At 40.7% G+C, this 18,095-nt stretch overlaps 1 long non-coding RNA gene across 1 annotated transcript in view; it reads right to left on the minus strand.

Moving 5' to 3' along the window:
• Nucleotides 1–9,318: 9,318 nt before the first annotated feature.
• LOC126873638 (uncharacterized) overlaps nucleotides 9,319–18,095 on the minus strand; it is a 156,721-nt gene continuing 147,944 nt past the window's right edge. The window contains exons 2-3 of the long non-coding RNA XR_007692472.1: nucleotides 15,535–15,682; nucleotides 9,319–14,291 (exon numbers count right to left, since the gene is read on the minus strand). This is a non-coding gene — a long non-coding RNA (uncharacterized LOC126873638). The remainder of the gene's footprint in view (nucleotides 14,292–15,534; nucleotides 15,683–18,095) is intronic.

The raw sequence follows: 18,095 nt of genomic DNA on the forward strand, positions 1-18,095 counted from the left end.
GCGTTCCGGCGCCAATCCGAGCGGCGTTGCTCTCGACGCCTTTTCCGACGTTCCCTGTTTCCCTTCAGCGAACGATGCTTCTCTCTCTCTCTGTTTCGTTATCCCCACCATGCACGGATTCTACACACAACGCTCCGGACGTTCTTCCCTCGACTCTCTCTCTCTCTCTTTCTCGCGCGCGCGCACGGCCCCCACCATCGCGCGTTTAAGGGTGTTAACCGCGAGTACGCCCATTAACACCACCCTCCCCGCGGCACCGGGTTGTCGAGCGGGGGTTTACAGGGGGGTGGGGACGATCGACGTTGCTCGAAGCTTCGCTGTCGAGAACGATGCTGATTGACACGTTGCTGGATTTTCACCGGCCTCGCCGCACACCCACCGATAAAACCAAGCTGCTTTTCGCGATAAGAGCGTGACGCTCGCGGTACGTTTAGTTTAAGAGCTTCTGCAGGGTGTCAGATTCTGTATGACACAGTCTTTTGAGAATATTCTCAATCTCTGGAATCTTGGAAGTTAATTATATGTTACTCTTTCGGATATTCTCAGAGTATTCTTGACATCAAAGATATTTGCCGAAAGTAACGTTCTCGATGCTTCGAATCGAAAGTTATTTAAACTCGCAAGATTGCAAATCTCAGCTGATATTTCTTCGAACTGATAGATAAATAATCGCACGACACAAATATGCAACCAAAGTTACTCATATTCCAACAATTTCATGCGCCTCCAATTTCAGCCTCCTGCATAGAGCCAACAGGAATTCTCGTCCCCGCGGCGCGCCGGGTGCGCGCCGAGCCTCGACAGCCGGTTTTCACCATTAATCCGGAACGGCACTTCATCAGTCATAATTCAAGCCGATTGGCCGTGTCAAGAGCCGTCCGAGTTTTCCGCGAAAAGCCGAGTGAGAAATTTTCGCGAGCTGTGCCAAAGTTCGCGCTAGTCAGCGTCACGAGCATCACCCCGCGTCTCTTCCCCTCCCCTTCCTTTCTCGTACGGATCGTTCGAAGCGACCTGCGCTCTGCACCGCGAGAACCGTCAACGGAGGAGAAACCATTGATCCCGCCCATTCCGCCCCCACTCGCTACCCCTATCCCCTCCATCGCGCGTCACGTGACGCCTCCCAACAACCCGGTTCTACGTCAGTATCGTGGGTTCCTTCAGCACCTTCCCCTACCCCCATCCCGGTTCCGCCCCCCACCTCCACCGCGAAGCCACTCTCGGTTTTTCGCCCCGGTCGTCGTGTGGCCCCCTCGTCCTTCGCGCCGTCGAGTGTTAGCGAGACGCCCAGCGCGTCACAGTGTTGCCAAATCCGCGAGAGCTTTTCCACCGTGATTTTCAGAAACACTCTGCGCGATAGCCACGCTACGAAATCGGCCCACAAGATTACGTTGCTGCGCTGGACGAGGCGACCCGCTGCGTTATTCTATAAAGGAGTCGGATAATCGAGCATGTTTCTGTGGTGGTTTTTCGAATAGGAAATTTTATTAGGAAATATTTCGAAAACATTTCGGTTGATATCGGGATCGTAAAGGAGATTTGAAGATTATTTTGGAGGTTTTCGACATTTTTTATGGATCTTAGAATCTTTTTCATTTTTCTGTTAATTGAGTGAAGAGAAAATTTGATTAAACTTTGGAGATCGAAATTGGAATCGTACAAAGGCGGCGAAGGTGGTTTTGGGATTTTGGGAATCCGTAACAGTTGTGCTTCTGTTAAAGTTAGGGAAAGGAAATTTGGAAATTCGAAATTGGATTTCCAGAGGAATTTACGATTATTTCGAAGGGCTGTAGGTTGCTTGCTAGTTCTGTTCCTTTAAAAAAGATAGCTCGGTTCTTTGAATGATTTTAATAGTATTTTTCTATCGTTAACGAATTTCATAAATTTGAGGAACACGTAAAACGTTAAAATTATTTTTCGAAAGCTTACTTTTCTCCGAAGTTATTGATATTCGTGCTGTTTCATCCCAACGTGTCTTAGACATTTCAGAAATTTTGTTAAGGAATTAAAACTTTTTTCGTTTGTCAACATTCTGTCACAATACTTGGAGGATTCTAGTAAGGTTAACACATTCGTTGGTCTTAAAATATCGTCTATTAAAAGTATCTTTGTCTCAAACATCTAATAACGACTATTCCAGCACACCATTGTTCTTTTTAATCTTGCGATTCGTTAGCTCGAAATGCGTAAGGATAAAAATGCAAAAGTTGTGACAGATGTATTTTGTGGACGCAACGTGTGCATCAATAGCAAATGAATGAATCAAGGAGCATTTTTCGTGACGACATTGAAGGAAGCCTGTGACGATCTTCTCTACAAGTATCAATCGTACAATCGATTAATATTCGAATAAAAATTCCATTTCTTTTCTCCTGTAAATCTTCCCTTTCGTCAAATTCTCTCAAATTACAAAGAAGATTCGATTTATAACAGTGTCAAGGCTCTTATCTAATCTGTATCGTTAAATAAACTCACTGTAGAGCTTTTTACGCAACAAATTACTTTCATCGATCCTCTCGCCTCCAAAAAACGTAACGTTCAACAAGTTCCACTCAGCGCGAGCCAATCAATTAACGAATGACACGAATGGTTGAGTAGCGTTCGAATCGATGAATCAGTAAGAATATTCCTCGAATCCTTTAACATCCAATAATAATTCGTGTGTAACCATAACTATTAGTTTCGCGTCTAAATGTACAAATCAAAGTTAAATAAAATAATATAGCGATGAATGGTAACCGTATTGTCCCGAAGTGATTCAGCTTTGATATCCAAATCTAGCCGCGACCACATTGAAACCCGTTCACGCGCATTGTGAATCGCATGGCCAGTGTAAATAGAGTCCACGGACCGCGATCGATTCGGCTGGCTATCGTGTTTCGAGCCTCGACAGCGTTTATCGTAGCGCGAGCATTATTGTTTACGCCACGATTCTTTCCTCCCTCGAATCTTGAAAATTTTGAAGCCAAAGCGGGCATAGAGTTTGTTCGAAGACGACCAAAATTATTTCGATATCACTGGAGATTCTATCGCGGTTTTTATTCCGTGTCGAAAAATTCGCTGGAGATTTTATTCACAAATTTTTATTCAACCCTTTCACGCTACACAACACTGTACTTTAACGAGCTTTTAGCTAATAAAATGGTCAATGTATTTGTTGTATCTTCTTTATAAAAAAAAATTGCGGATATTAATAATCGATAGAACGTAACTTTTCCTTAAAAAAATTCGATCCTCTAAAGTTTAATTAATGCATGCTCGAGTTACTAGAAAACCATAAATATCTTTTTATTTTCTATTTGTATACGAGTTAATCTAATAAAATATGACCGTATGCATATACCTAAGTAGCGAATTTTGATGTAATAAATTTACAATTTTCGTGAATCGTTCTTTCGATTTAGCAGACAGTCGTTCACGTTAACTCTTTGCGGTCCTATGTCGGACCCAACTCGAAATTGTATTCCGTTCGATGTTCAATTTCAATACATAAAATGTGAAATACCGCGGCTGTTATATAGCTTGTCCAGGTTTCTCGTACTGTACTGCCAAATGCTTAATATACACTGTTAGCTGTCGAGTATCTGTCAAGCAAACAACCAAGAGCCACCTCTGAAGTAGCAAAGAACACACTGCACGGAACAATCCTTAATAAAAATCTCGTTTAATCCCATTGCATAAAGCAATCTGACTCTTAAACATTCTAATGGAACGACTTTTTGCTATCATTTTGTCTTGAAAAAAGTTTAAGATGCTTTCACCCGGACCGCTTCCGATTTTAATATATGCCATTCCACGCAAGAGAGAGAGAGAGAGAGAGAGACCGGTGAAATGGCCATGGGGAAGGTTTCACTCTGGATAATTGGTTTCTTGCGAAGATCTTGCGAGGGTTACGGCCGCTGCAGGAAAAGTGATTCCGAAAGGAAAAGTAACGCGAAAGAAGTTACCTCGTTTTCCGGGGGAGGCAAAGAAGCGGCAAGTTACGCGCGATACAAAGGCTCTTCCGTCTCGATCGATACTGCTTAACATCGGTTTCGATGGTTTTAAGACGCGCGGCCACCCGAGCACAGCCGTTCGAACAGTTGCAAAGTTCGCCGCGGGAGCAGCAACAAGCTGCACGGAACCGTATGCTGCTGCGTTAAGCCCTGTACACGCTTACGAAATTATTTTATTATACTAGGCATTCGTTTTAAGCCGAGAAAACCAGTTAACTCGTCACTTGGATAATAACCTCTTCATTTAGAGATCCTCTATCTGCTTACATCCTTGTTTAGCTGCTGCATTAAGCCCTGTACACGCTTAGGAAATTATTTTATTATACTAGACATTCGTTTTAAGTAGAGAAAATCAGTTAACTCGTCACGCGGATAATAATCTCTTCATTTAGAGATCTTCTATCTGCTTACATTCTTGTTTAGCTGTTGCATTAAGCCTTGTACACACTTACGAAATTATTTTATTATACTACACGTTGGTTTTAAACGTGACAGATGAGTTGGTTCCTCATTTTAAGCACCGTTTCTTTTGAAAATATACGACCAATATTATTTGTACGTTGTAATCTGTATGTAAAATAATGAACATCGCAGTAGAATTCCATGTATTTGAACTGCATTTAGATATCCATCGGATGAAATTTTAGTCAGTGTGCAAAATAATGAACATTACAGTAGAATTTCATCTGAATGAACTCCATTTACATGGCTATTGGAATGAAATTTTAATTAGTGTGTGGCGCAATGAATTCTCGTCGATTGAATCCACTTGTTCGATCATCAACTTCTACCGCATGAATGAAAATTCATAGCTAGCGAAGAAAATCAATAAATACTATTACTATCTTAATTCTATTTACGTATATCAACTTGTTTCATTAAAAGTAATGATGAAAAGTGACGTACGAAAATATCTCTTTAAATTTACGTTCAAAAATTCACGTTTGCTTTCTATCCATAGCAGTAAGACATTTGTTTCTTGAAAATTTAATATCAATCACCTCGCCACTTGAATAACAGAATCGACAAATTTGTGAAAAGTGAAATTGTTCATATGTACTGTGGTCATATATTGAAGCTTTTCTCATGATCAATGCTGTTTTTTTCTGAATGAAAATATGAGCATTTAGAAAAGAAGTCTACTATATATAAGATTGCATTAAATATTTAACATGCGATATAGAGAACAATATATTAACGCTCATTGATTTCTAGAACATAATAAAACGAACTTAGTTTACAAGTAAGTAATATGAACTGTTACCATAAACGTGACTATAACTTTAATTGATTCGTATTACAAGCGTGCGCGTGGTTTTACAATACTTATTTCTCCGAAATAACTTATCTTGTAAGGTCGTATGTACTGTAACTTGTTCTATAACTTCGTACGAACAAATATCTACATGTTTTACAAAGATATTCCGAAATGGTAATTACATGGTAATTACACGTATTTTGTAGCGTGTTCAAGGCTTTACTCATTACCAGACTCGCAGTTTACTACTCGAGGCTGGTTAATAGCTCCATTCACACATGACTCTATAATCCTAGCGCTGTCACGATGCGGATATATCAATACAGAAACACTTTCATTTTCATGCTCCTATTATTTTCTACTTTGCCACTTTGTCCTCTATCTAACTGGTATACGTCGACTATAATTCGAAGCCCCGAGGCCAATACTTAAGTAGTTCCGACCAGTATTAATGACTCATCAATCGATAACTACGGACTGATTTTCTTACCACCGAATCCCCTAGGACCTTCGTGAAATCCATACTCTTACAATGTGACTACATAGAAGATCTCAAACATATATTCTCATTGACATTATATTCGTTATATATTCATTATAGATGCACACACGATATTGTAAAAATCTGGAAATTACTTACGAACACGCAATGCATACTATAGAGAGTGATATTACTTTGATATTTCACACGTCATAACATTCTGTGTATCTTCATAACTAAACTAAGCATTATATGCAAATTAAATTCTTCAAGTCCCGTATCAGCCACGTTTGTTAAATATCGGCATTTAAAATTTCCCATAAGTCGATGAACATTGCCAATCTACTCGTCAGCTGCTCAACTTCCACCCCTCTCGTTGCACCAAAATGTCCAGATTCTCAAAACCCCCAAGAGCCCCTTATTCACCAAAGGATCCAAGAAACTACACCAATTTATTCCTATCTCTCTAAAACAGTCACCCATCGCCTGATAAGTATCTAGAATTCGACGCTGGTAAGCGTTGGACGAGACAAAAGCTCGGCCAGGCCAGGGAACGCGTCCGACGGGCTGAAGCAAGAGCAAACTTCGCGTCCTGGAAGGAGCCGGAGAGTCCAGTCGGGGCGAGAGGGAGATGGATCCAGCTTCGAGGAGGAAAGCGCTTAAAGATAGGGGGGAAGAGAAAAAAAAGGGAAGGAACAGGGATAAGAGGACAAAGAGCGTGCATGTGACGGGGATGAAGAGAAGCTAACCAGACGAAAGAGAGAGAGGAGAGGAAGGGAAAGGAGAGGTGGTCATAATCGCGCAGACCGCGTCATAATCCGCGACGAAAAACATTTGACGAGCGCGCCTGGCTGGTAAACGGGCAGCGGGACGGGGCGTGGTCTGAACTGGCTCCGCCCGCCGCGAACAACAATCCCCACTATCGCGTTGTAGCGGGTCGCCAAGTGGGGGGTTCCCCGGTGTCGCGGAACGCGCGGAATCGCCGGAACCGAGGGGTGGGGGGTCCGCGAGACGAGGACGGAGACTGGCTCGGCATTCGTCCCGTGACCACGACCCGAGCAGGACGGAGAAACTCGGCCGCGCCGCTTCCTGCCTTTTCTTTCACGCGCTTCTTTTTTTTTACACTGTGCCTTCGAGCACGTACTCGCGTATATACGTAGCGAAACGCGTCCGCGACCGCGCCACCGGGAATGGACACCTACGGCGGCCAAGTGTATCGATGTTCGAACGCCGTCTTTACGATCGACACTCGCCACGCTCTTGCCGCGTTCCAGATTCTGTCCGCTTCTTCCCCGGATTTTTATTTGTCATTATTTCGAATTAAGCAATGTGTTTCTTAATCAGAGATTTCTATAATTATAGAATTAGAGCTAGCGAAGGTATTATTAGTTCCAGTTAGGTCGACTTCAGTTCTTGCAGGTATAGATATAACGATCATAAGAGAAGAATACGACAGGGATGTTCGTTTTGATCTTGATGTCACTTTACGAGTAAGAAGGAATGTTTCGATGCAACATGGAAAGAAGTTGTTTTCGTTTACTTCCCAAGTAGATTGGACATATGTTTCTTCTAATGTCTCAGATCATTTGGTAATTATATCGAGGATGTTTTTGTCGATTCTCTGATTCCTTATAAGTAGGAAGGAACGTTTTAATGGAATATGCAATGAAGTCATTTTCCATTTACTTGTCGAGTCAGTTAGACATCATTTTGTTTCACACAGTGTCTCAGATTATATTCTTCTATACGTACAAATGCACAGAATACACCTTCAAAAATATAGAAAATATTCAAAATGGAATACCAGTCACAGCATTTAAAAATTTCCCACACAAATTTCCGTAATCTAGTTATAAAAAGTAATTTAATACAGTTATCCTGCCTAAGGTTCTTTTACAAATAGGAAAATTTTGCAAAATTAGAAAATCAAATAGAAACATAGTCTTCTCTTATCGACGAGTGATTTCCATCTTGGTTGACGAAGCTTATCAAATATCATCTAACGGACTAATTTCTCCTTTGCATAATCGTCAACCTGCCTCGACCAATCGCCATCAAAAGACGTATCGACTGACCAAAACCACAATTCCAGGATCTCGGTCCTCCGACCGGTCCACCAACTGTTGTTATCAATTTTCTCCATCATATTTCCTGTGCATCGATCATCCTAACGCTGAAATTCCACGTACTCACTGTGCAACATCGAAACCGATAACCGATCTCTCGTCTGACTGTTGCACGCAAGAAAATTGACTCGCGGATGCAAAACCGTCGGTGATAGAAGATTATAGCAGACGCCTTTGAGAGGCGGCGAAGCGGATAAGAGATCGGCAGCCACGGCCTGTTCTGCTTTTATTAGGACGCTTAGCCTCGCTGTGAGCTCGGCCAGGAGATAGTCCGCGCCAGATATTCCGTATTTTCTTGTATAATACGGCCCGCTAAATAAGGAGTTTCCAGGCGACCGGATCCCAGCCGGCGGTTCAACCATCGGCCAATCACCGTGTACCGATCCGATCGGGAATTTAATGCCGGTAATGATCGCGAGCCACGGCTGGCCAAGCCTCCGTAAACCGGCCCGAGTAAGATCTAATGCGTAATTGCCGGTGCAACGGAGTTAGCCCCAGTCGTTAACACTTTGTTCGTTGCATCGTGTTTCCAGTGCCGTTTCCACTCATCACGTTGCGCGCGTTCTATGATTCCACCATGTGATAAATTCGTTGCAGAAAACGATTTCGTTATTGCCAGAGGATCGCAGGATGATTTTCCCACCGCGATTCCATCCACACATTTTTCCTCGGATTTTAATTGACTTTGAGAAAGGAAGAATCGATGGATGTTCCTTTGTTGGTTCCTTCTGCTTGGATTAATCTTGGTTGTTTCCGGCGTTGTTGTCCGACACAGTTATTCTGGTAGCCACAGAGATATGTATGTAATTTAATCGAAGATGGTTTATATCTTTACTCGCGAGGCTTTATTAAAGGGATGAAAATTCCTGACGCGAGAATTATGTGGTCTCGTATATCGTCGAATTTCGTTGAATTTTTTCGTTGTTTCGTAGACTGTTGGAAAGTACCTGTGATAGCCTGAAATACGTAGTTTGATTGAAGATGGTTTATATCGTTAGTTGCGAGGCGTTACGTGCAGATTAAAATTATTGATGCGAGTTTCTTGGTTGTTTCATAGATCGTTGGAAAGTCTATGTGATAGCGTGATATATTGCGGATCATGAAAGTATTCGAACACTTAGCGTAGGAAAATTTACTTTGTATCATATAAAACATTAGTGCCATATTCATTGATATATTTATATTTATGATCGTGGTATATCTCGTGATTATGGTTTCATTATAGCGCTATTAGAATTTCAAAATGTTTCGTACAACGTAACATACAGAAAATATGATCATAGCAAGACGTCTAGAAGTGTCTACGATACTTTCGTCAGCAACTGTATGTAGTTTAATTCGATACGTCGTTATACATAGTTGTGCGATTTTATAAAATCATATGGCGTTTCTGTATATTTCTGGTTCGTTTCTGGTAATATGATTTCATCAATTCAATCAAATTTGTTAATGAAAACATCATTGAGAAGATTTAATCGTATATTTACATACACTGGACGGGAGTAATTGTTATCTTGAAACTTATACTAATACAATGAAACATGTGTTACGTAGGGCGAGTATAATCATGTGTGTGATTCTTCAAATAGATTTAATCTATGTATTTTTATATATTGTGTAAACAAAGCTAATAATTTATCATTACATTATACCGTAATTGACGAGGGATCAAACTAAATTATACCAATTACATAGAAATACATTACAGCAATTTTTACATTTTCATTTTATTCTAAATATCATATATTTTTCATATTAACCCTTTATGCCTCGAATAGCATTTTCTTTCTACCGCTACAAATATTTCACGCTGTTATTTCATAATTTGCTATATCTGTACCGAAATTTGTATATCGTTACAAACATGTATTAAGTAAATTTCACATGGAAGTTAGCCTCGCGTAAGAACATCCTCTTCGTCTTCTTTTTTTGTCGACCGCAACTATTGATTTATGAAGAAGTTTCTATAAGATAAAGAACGTATACTAAGTAATCATGCGATTTATGGAATAGTATCGTCTAATCGTTAATGATTTATTTCTAAAGTAGATCCAAGGAATAGTACATTATATAATTACCAAACAGTGCAATTATAATTACAATTACAGTTTTCTCAAATTCTATCGATTTCTGGCGAATTCCGAGGAACAGGATCTTCAAATAACTTGCTTTCTAACCCTCGGAATTTTCTAAAACGAATTTTAAACCTTCGCATCGCGCCAGGTGCATTTCTAATGCGTTGATAACGCTGTTCGAATAAAACATTGCACTTTGAAATAAAATACCATCGTGAGTACAAGCTTTCTCCAAATCTATCGATTTTTTGACGAAATTTCGTAATTTCGGATTTTCAGATAACTTTCCTCTTGATCCTAGCAATCCCGTGAAACACTTTGCACCACCGAGCGCGTCCGCAACGCGTTAACGATATCATTCGAATAAAAAATTGTACTTGATGGAATATGTCGAAAATATAGGATACGATTGAAGAAGGATTAATGACGAAATGAAAAGACAGGGACGGGGAAGAGTCGGTGAGACGACAGAACGATCTCGCAAGCGACTCGCGAAACGCGCATCGACCGGTCACCGAGCGGATATCGAACGTTTTGTTGGTCTCGCCGGTGCGATAAAAACGGGCCGCTCTATCATCCCCGTAAATCTCTGTCTGTTGGTGTGCATTTCCTTTGAAAGTGTTTCCTCCGTCGCTCGGTTCGCTGGCCTCCTCGGCTTCTTGCGCTCTTGCGACTTTATTTATCGCGATCCACCTGACGATTCGTCCGCCTCCAACCAAATGTTGCGCAACGTTGCGTTGAATTTCGCGCGATATCGCGATCACTCGAACGATTACGACGCTTCTACGATTACTCTCGCTCGATTTTTAACTGCGAAAATATAAATCGGGTCGGACGAGTCTCGGTGTGAAATTGATTTTCCATTTAATTTATTTCTCGGCATCGTTGACTCGGTGAAGCTACGAAGCCGGTAGAATTAGAGTTCCTTGACAGTGGTGTTCGTGATCGTAAAATAACCGATACCCTTGCGTTACGTAAGACTTCTTAGCGATGATAGAAAACGAAAGAAAATTATACGAAACCGTTGGTTTCTCACAGCGAATTTTGTGTCGATCATGGAAAAAGGGAAAACCGATTTAGTATTTAGCATCGACTTTGAAACTCTTCAAGTTGCAAATAAAGAGAGAACGAACATTGTTTTGCGTTATATAAATAAATTTTCGGATTAAATAGAAGAACATTGGGAATTCTTGATCGAGCAGTTACATTACGCAATTCTGGAATCGATGACAGCGTGTTCGTTGGCGAACGCGACAAAAACGTCGTTTACGATTACGTAAAAGAGGAGAAATATCGAAGTTTGCTACGCGAGCTCCTGTTCGCGAAATTAATAATTCCTGCAACCAATAAATATATTCTGCGGTTCTTGAGTTCCACGTTATTAAAGAAGGTAATAAAAGATGGCAGATTCTTGCGATATTAATTAGTCGCAAGGTGTATATGAAACCGTAAGAGAAGGATCGAGACTCGGCAGGGTAAAATTACTTTGATTTCGTGAGTAGTACGGATACGATAGGATAAGGCTTGATGTTGCTTTGAGCTGATCTTTGGAAGCAGTTTGCATTTGTGGTGCGCATTACCTGCGGTGTATTGAGAAACGAAGACAAGCAGCGAGCGAAACTAATTAGTTCCACCGTGAAAATATTTACCTGCTACTAGAAATTGATACAATTCCTTGAAATATTATACCGGTGAAAACACGATATTATATGAAATTCTGTCGCGTAAATAAAATTTTGTGTCACTTTAAATTTTAGAATAAACTACACACGAGAATTAGTCAAATACACGTTGCTACGTGTACTTCTCAAGAACCAAGCTATCAACGCAATTTGGACACACGAAACTAGGACCACAGTGTGCATGATGGCGAAAGTGAATGGCAAATTTATCGATTGGAAAAAAATCACGTCGAGAATTTCAACTTTTCCTCTTTCGAAACTCGTCTGGCTTTTCTTGCTCGCGCAATCTCAACTTCGTGGACCATCTTGCGGATGCGCGTAGCAGTATGAGCGTCGAACTAAAATCCATGAATTTGTCATTCATCAATTCCAAATTGTTAATTAAACTTTCCTCCTTTCGTGGAAATTCATCGTAAATTTTTCCTCGTAAAATCTGAATCCTATCGGCCTACTTTACCAGTAAAAGTATTACACGCAAACGATCGATTTGTCATTCGTCGACTCGTCAAAAATCCATACTTCCCTTCGTCTGAAACTCATATGGAATTTTTTCCACGCAAAGTCTGAACCCTGTGGACTACCTGTCGCGATTCCACGCCGCGGTTCAAACCTCCTTCCGCCACGGTCGTATTTCGAGAACCAAGATCTAACAAACCACGACGCATACCGGCCGCGTACATCGTCGCGCGGCCTATAAATCTCCTCGGCCCATAAACAAAGCTTTTGATGCAAAAGGTCGTTGCAGCATATGCGTGACGAGTTGGTCGGCTAGCAGCTCGCGATGCACACACGTACAACATACGGATGTGCCGCGCGTACACACAAAGACACGTATATGACGCGAGAGGGCGGGTGGATGCGTTGCCGGACGAGCCGAGGGAACAGAGTTGCTGACGCTGTTGCTGAACCCTGCTGAAAGCTCTCTGACGGCTGAATTTAACGCCAGCCCCGTCGACCCGCCGTGTAACTGGCAGCCTTTGCGCTCCAGGAACGTGGCCAGTTTCCACGATCGCCCTTTTGACTCTGCATCGAGAGACAAAGAGGGATGCTTGCCGCGGGTACATGGTGTTTCGTGGCGAACGTTGACGAGCTTAGCACGAACAATCGAACGTACAGCGGAGGTGATTTTTATAGTTTTTCGAGCGATTTTTCGAGGTAAAGCAAAGTGGAATTGGAATCTTCTCCGATGATTTTCGCACTCTATTTTTTTTTTTTTTTTTGTCCTCTTTTGTTCGCGGATTTTTAGCGTTTATCGATCTGAAACGTACGTTTGAAAATTTCGGGATTTGCCGGTAGAAGAGGAAAGTTTCTCGAATGATTCTAGAGCTTTGTGAGTTACTTTTTAAAGGGGATATTGGCGAAGTGGCGAGGTCGACGTGATCGACGTGAAACTATCGTTGGGCACGAAGCGGCATGATTTTTATAGTTTTCGGTGGTTCGGAGATTTTCCGAGGTGGCGCGAAAGCTCAGTTGGAATTTTCTTCGGTTTAAGAATTTTGGTGTTCACGAGCAGAGGAGAAAAGTTTCTCGAGTCATTCGTCGACTTTGTGGGCTACTTTTTAAAGGGGATATTGGCGAAGTAGAGAACGTTGACGAGATTGACGCGAAGCTATCGTTGGAGTAGGTTGATTTTTATAGTCTTCGGTGGTTTTTCAAATTTCTTCGGGACTTTCTTCGATGACTTTTTCACTCTTACGGGTTTCAGCGTTTATTGAGAAATATTCTCGAGACGTCGAACACGATTCCTCGAGAATTTTGAAATCTGTAAGAAAAGTGCAGATTGTTACATTATTTATGAGCTTCGAGGATTTTTTTTCATAGGAAATATTTGTGAAATGACGAAGGTTGACGACATAAAGTTGATTTCTATTATATTTTTCAATCCGTTTCAACATTTTTTAAGAAAGAATATCGACATTGAAAAAGTTGGTACAAAACAACTATTAAACACAGTAGGATGGTAATTTCGCAAGTTTCTGAGATCGTTTTACAAACTTCGAACGCTTCTTCTATTTCTACATTTCAATCTCTTGCCATTCTACTCGGATAACATCAATATCGAGTAATACAAGTTGACAAAAGCTTATTATTAATGTGAAATATTCATCAAACGTAAGACAAAGGTTTGTTAAATTTGTTTCTTCGATTTGTGAATATTAAGAAGAATATTAAAATTAGTATTAATTTATTAATTTAATTCCATTCGTCGATTCCCAGTCGTTTTATCGGAAAACGTTACTACTGAACTGTACTATAAAAGTATAGGATTATCTTGTAACTGAAATGAAAGATGTGGAAGAAACTCAAAGAGATATCAATCGGCTGTACATATCTGTAATGGATGCGATTAGAAGGCGTTGACTGTCAGCAGAATAAGAGACTCGTTTTCGACGTGGAACCGTCCGCGACAGTAATGGGCGTTGCGTGATATAACTCGTCACAGGTGTGTTCACCACGATATCTCCATATGTTGTACGTCTCTTTCCAAAGGCACCTTACTTCCACCCATCCTACGCTGTTAAACATCAAAAAAATTTGTCTTACAAGCAAAACCTGCCATCGATTGGCATCTCTTCGTGGCAAATCTTCTTCGACGAATATGGACGGAAATTTTCTTCATTCCCACGTTACGTTATTTCCACGTCGACAATTTGCACGCTGTTACTCCATTTTATTTCTATTAACAGAGAATAGGGAAAAAGAAGATGGTTAGCGTAGATGAATATATTTATTGATATTTATAACATTCTTCTCTTCCCAAAACACTCAAGTTGAGGTAAGAAAATTCTCGAAATATTAGGTTGTTCGGAAAGTGTCAGACACGCCTTTTACAACGATGCATCTTTATGCAAACATGAAACTTAATCTGTCGAACGTTTTTGATAGAACAAAATGGATCATACGTAATTCGATAAAATAATATAAAACGGGAAATGTGCATTCATTACTTCCTTATAAAACGAAAGAAACTTTTCCGACCACCTAATACAAAGATGCCTTAACACTAAACTGTCAACTTGCAATATGCGTATACCTAAGCGTGTTATGCGTAATTAATCAAAATAAAATTAATATAACGAAATAGGCAAGTATATAAAATTGTTGAGAATTGTGGATCTCTGAAGTCGAAATAATGTTATAGGAACACTAAATTTATGTCGAGGATTAATATTAAAATAGTAATATATTTATTTCATGGACGATTTCTTATATATTCATCGATACACACTTGCACGCGTCTCAGCACTTTCCTCTGTACCCGACTGTTAACCGACTGACTAGTTCACGTTCATCTGTTTCGAGACACCGCGCTCACACATTCCTCCGCACACTGATATTCACATACAAGTATCTCTACTACGCATTTAACCCAGTTCAGCACACAAAATTATACATATCTCAGCAAAAATGAACGCTAATATCCTCAAAAACGCTTTAAAATTTTTTGGAAAATAAAAAACCTGATCTTCCATGCTTCTATCGTTAACCCTGCTGCGAGCCTCCAGCTTTTACGTTCGAATCTCTCTCTTATTTCGACGATCGGAAAGACCGATGATTTACAAAATCTCTGGCGCGTTTGCTTCGTTTTCCTCTGCAATGGAGGAAGCTTGTCAGTGATAGAAAAATAAGGATCGATGATTGCTCGGTGTTTCCTCTCGAGCTTGAGAAATCTGTTAGTGACAGAGAAATACGATCGAGTGGAAGATAACCGAAATAACGCAACAGGGCTAAACCAATGCTCAGCCATTTGTAACTCGAAAATCGAATCTGAAAATCTTCTGCGCCGTCCTCTTCTTCTTTAACCCGTTCGAAAACCCGCAAGAAAACGAAAGAAAAGGTCGTTAATCACGGCCGCAGACCGGTGGCCGGATTTCGCTGGCGACAAACAGCCGTAATCATACACCAAGCGTATTACTTACCGCGAAACGTGGGTAATATGAACTGAATCACAGCCGTGGTGATTCCCACATTCCCGGAATAGCGTCACGCCGACGAGGCCGAGTTCCAACCCCATCCACAGGCCGCCTCCTTTCTCTCGGCAGTCTGTCGGATCGTCAGCGACCAAACCTAAAACCGCGACATCCACGACGAACCAATTAGCTTCTCGAACACAAAAATTACAATCTCTGGAAAGGATATTTCGTATTATCGTAGCTAGAACGGCGGATAAACGGAAATTTGTAAAATAAGAAGCAGACACAATGGTGGAGTAAGTCAGAAGGAACAAGCAATGCGAGAAACACTAGAATTTTAGAAAAAAGTGTCGTAATTGACAAGGACAATCGAGATGACCTGTTATCGACAGATGTTTGGCTCGACGATATTAGCTTTTATTTTCTTTTTTGTTAATGTTGTTTATACTAAATGTTAATTATTTTAACAGAAGTTATTATACACAAGTATGGATTTTCAACTTCCATTTGTCCGCCAAGGCGTAGAAAGACACCATAGGTTTACAAAATGGATTTACGTTTGATAAGAGCGACGAATAAATATATTGAGTTGGCAACTAAGTGATTGCGGATTTTGTCATTAGGTGGTACTGACAAAATCCGCAATCACTTAGTTGTCAACCTAATATATACAGTGGCACAGTTTCAGTGCAAAAGTTAATAAAATTCACAGTGTATCGATTATAAAAAAAAAACGTCAAAATGTTTCTTACAATACACGCGATACGTGCGTACGTTAATTTTATGACAGCAATGATAGTTGGAAAATAATTTCCGAAATCGTTGCATGCTTATTACGTGTTCTGTGTTTTCTACGAGAAGAAGAATACGGTGGATGGAAAAGCGAAAAAGGGAAGGGCAGTCGAGTAGCTAACCGGCGAAACGGCCGGAACAAACAACCAAATGGCCGAAGAAAAAGCTGGATACGCCGTCTGCGCGGCGCCTCGCGATTTTCGAATTCTCCGCTCGCGCGTGTGCCTCGGTCCTCTTGATAAGCGTTCGTGCTTGATCGATCGCGGACTGTCGTGGCGGATGAGACGCGCGATTAAAGAGAATTCCACGGTCGAGTGTCTGATTCTTGGATGACAGTTTGGGGGGATGAAAGGTCGACGACTCGTCGGGTTTGCTTCCGATTTTCGAAGCAAAAATCCTAAAATCGTCATTGCTAGACTGCGAAGTTCGATGCATTTATAGGACGCTTAAAATTACTAAAACGCACGCAATATGAAAAAATATACGAAATATCCAGAGTACGACGCTTGTTATAACGTTCAACGAAGGAAATAAATTACTTAGCTTTCACTTGTTTAATCACGTTTCTAAAAATACGAAATTACATAAAAATCCGCGCTACAGTCATTTCTGACACTGAGACGTCTACCGAGAGAGGACTGATGGATTTCCTCCAGCAGAATGGAATTTTCATAAGTCCTCGTAAACGCGTGAAAGTCTCGTCTGAGTTTCGGTGTTCACGCAATTTCACGTCCTCGTGATATTTCCTTGAATCTAACGAGATTGCCGTAATTTTTGATTATTTAACATCACCAAGAAGTGTATCTTACGTGAAACCTATCCGATAGTTTATTTTCTAAATATTTTTCCAAAAGTGAAAGACGCCAGAGTTTTAGACAAATAGAACGACATTTCCAAAAAGAATGAAAATTCAATAAAAAATTAGCAAGATAGAAAATAACCAACTAAACTGGTGGAATTTCAAATAAAACAGGATTTTCGTAAAATTTCAAAGACAAAAATACGAAGAAATTGGGAAAGATTTAAACGAAAGAGAAGATAAAGATCAAGTTCGTTCGACGTATATGGATACTCGAGTTAATTCGGAAAAATCATGCGGAGGAATAGTTCGTCGGGGTAGTTTTCAACGCCATAACAACGCGAATCTGATCGACGGATAACGAGGCGAAAGTGGGAACGCCTAATTGTTGAACGATCTCGTGAAGGAACCCTCGACCGCGATATGTACAATTATCCGGCAACTACTCGGCCCGATTCGTAACAGTCTTGCCGTGTACAACGTGCAGGGACCTCGAATTGTATTTCCAGGAGCCGACTACCCGAGGTTAATTGAATTATCTCGTACGTATGCAGCCTGCCACCCATCCGCCACGGAATATCGCATTAGAATTCGAATATCGTCGACCAAGACCGATGCATTCGGTTCCCTCGTGAAATTTCTATGTGGAATGAAATTACTGATCGAAACATTATCGTCTCTTTTATCTTGCAGCAGAGTAAAATTTTTCTTTTCGATATTCGATGAATAGCAGAGGGAGGAAAATTCGATAAGAAAGTAATTAACAAGATTTCCGGTTAAAATAATCTGCGTTTCGATTAGTACAACTTTGTTCATTTTCTACCATCTTCATCCACGAATTTTCTTACAGAATACTTTTGTCAATAGCATCGCTTGCATTTTTTTTTTTATTGAAAGTTCATATATGATAGCAAAATGTACGATAGCGATCTTGTAATGGCAACTGTAATACTTTCACATGGGTAGATATAACCTT

The sequence above is a fragment of the Bombus huntii genome, chromosome 15 (genome assembly GCF_024542735.1).
Source record: "Bombus huntii isolate Logan2020A chromosome 15, iyBomHunt1.1, whole genome shotgun sequence".
NCBI lineage: Eukaryota > Metazoa > Arthropoda > Insecta > Hymenoptera > Apidae > Bombus > Bombus huntii.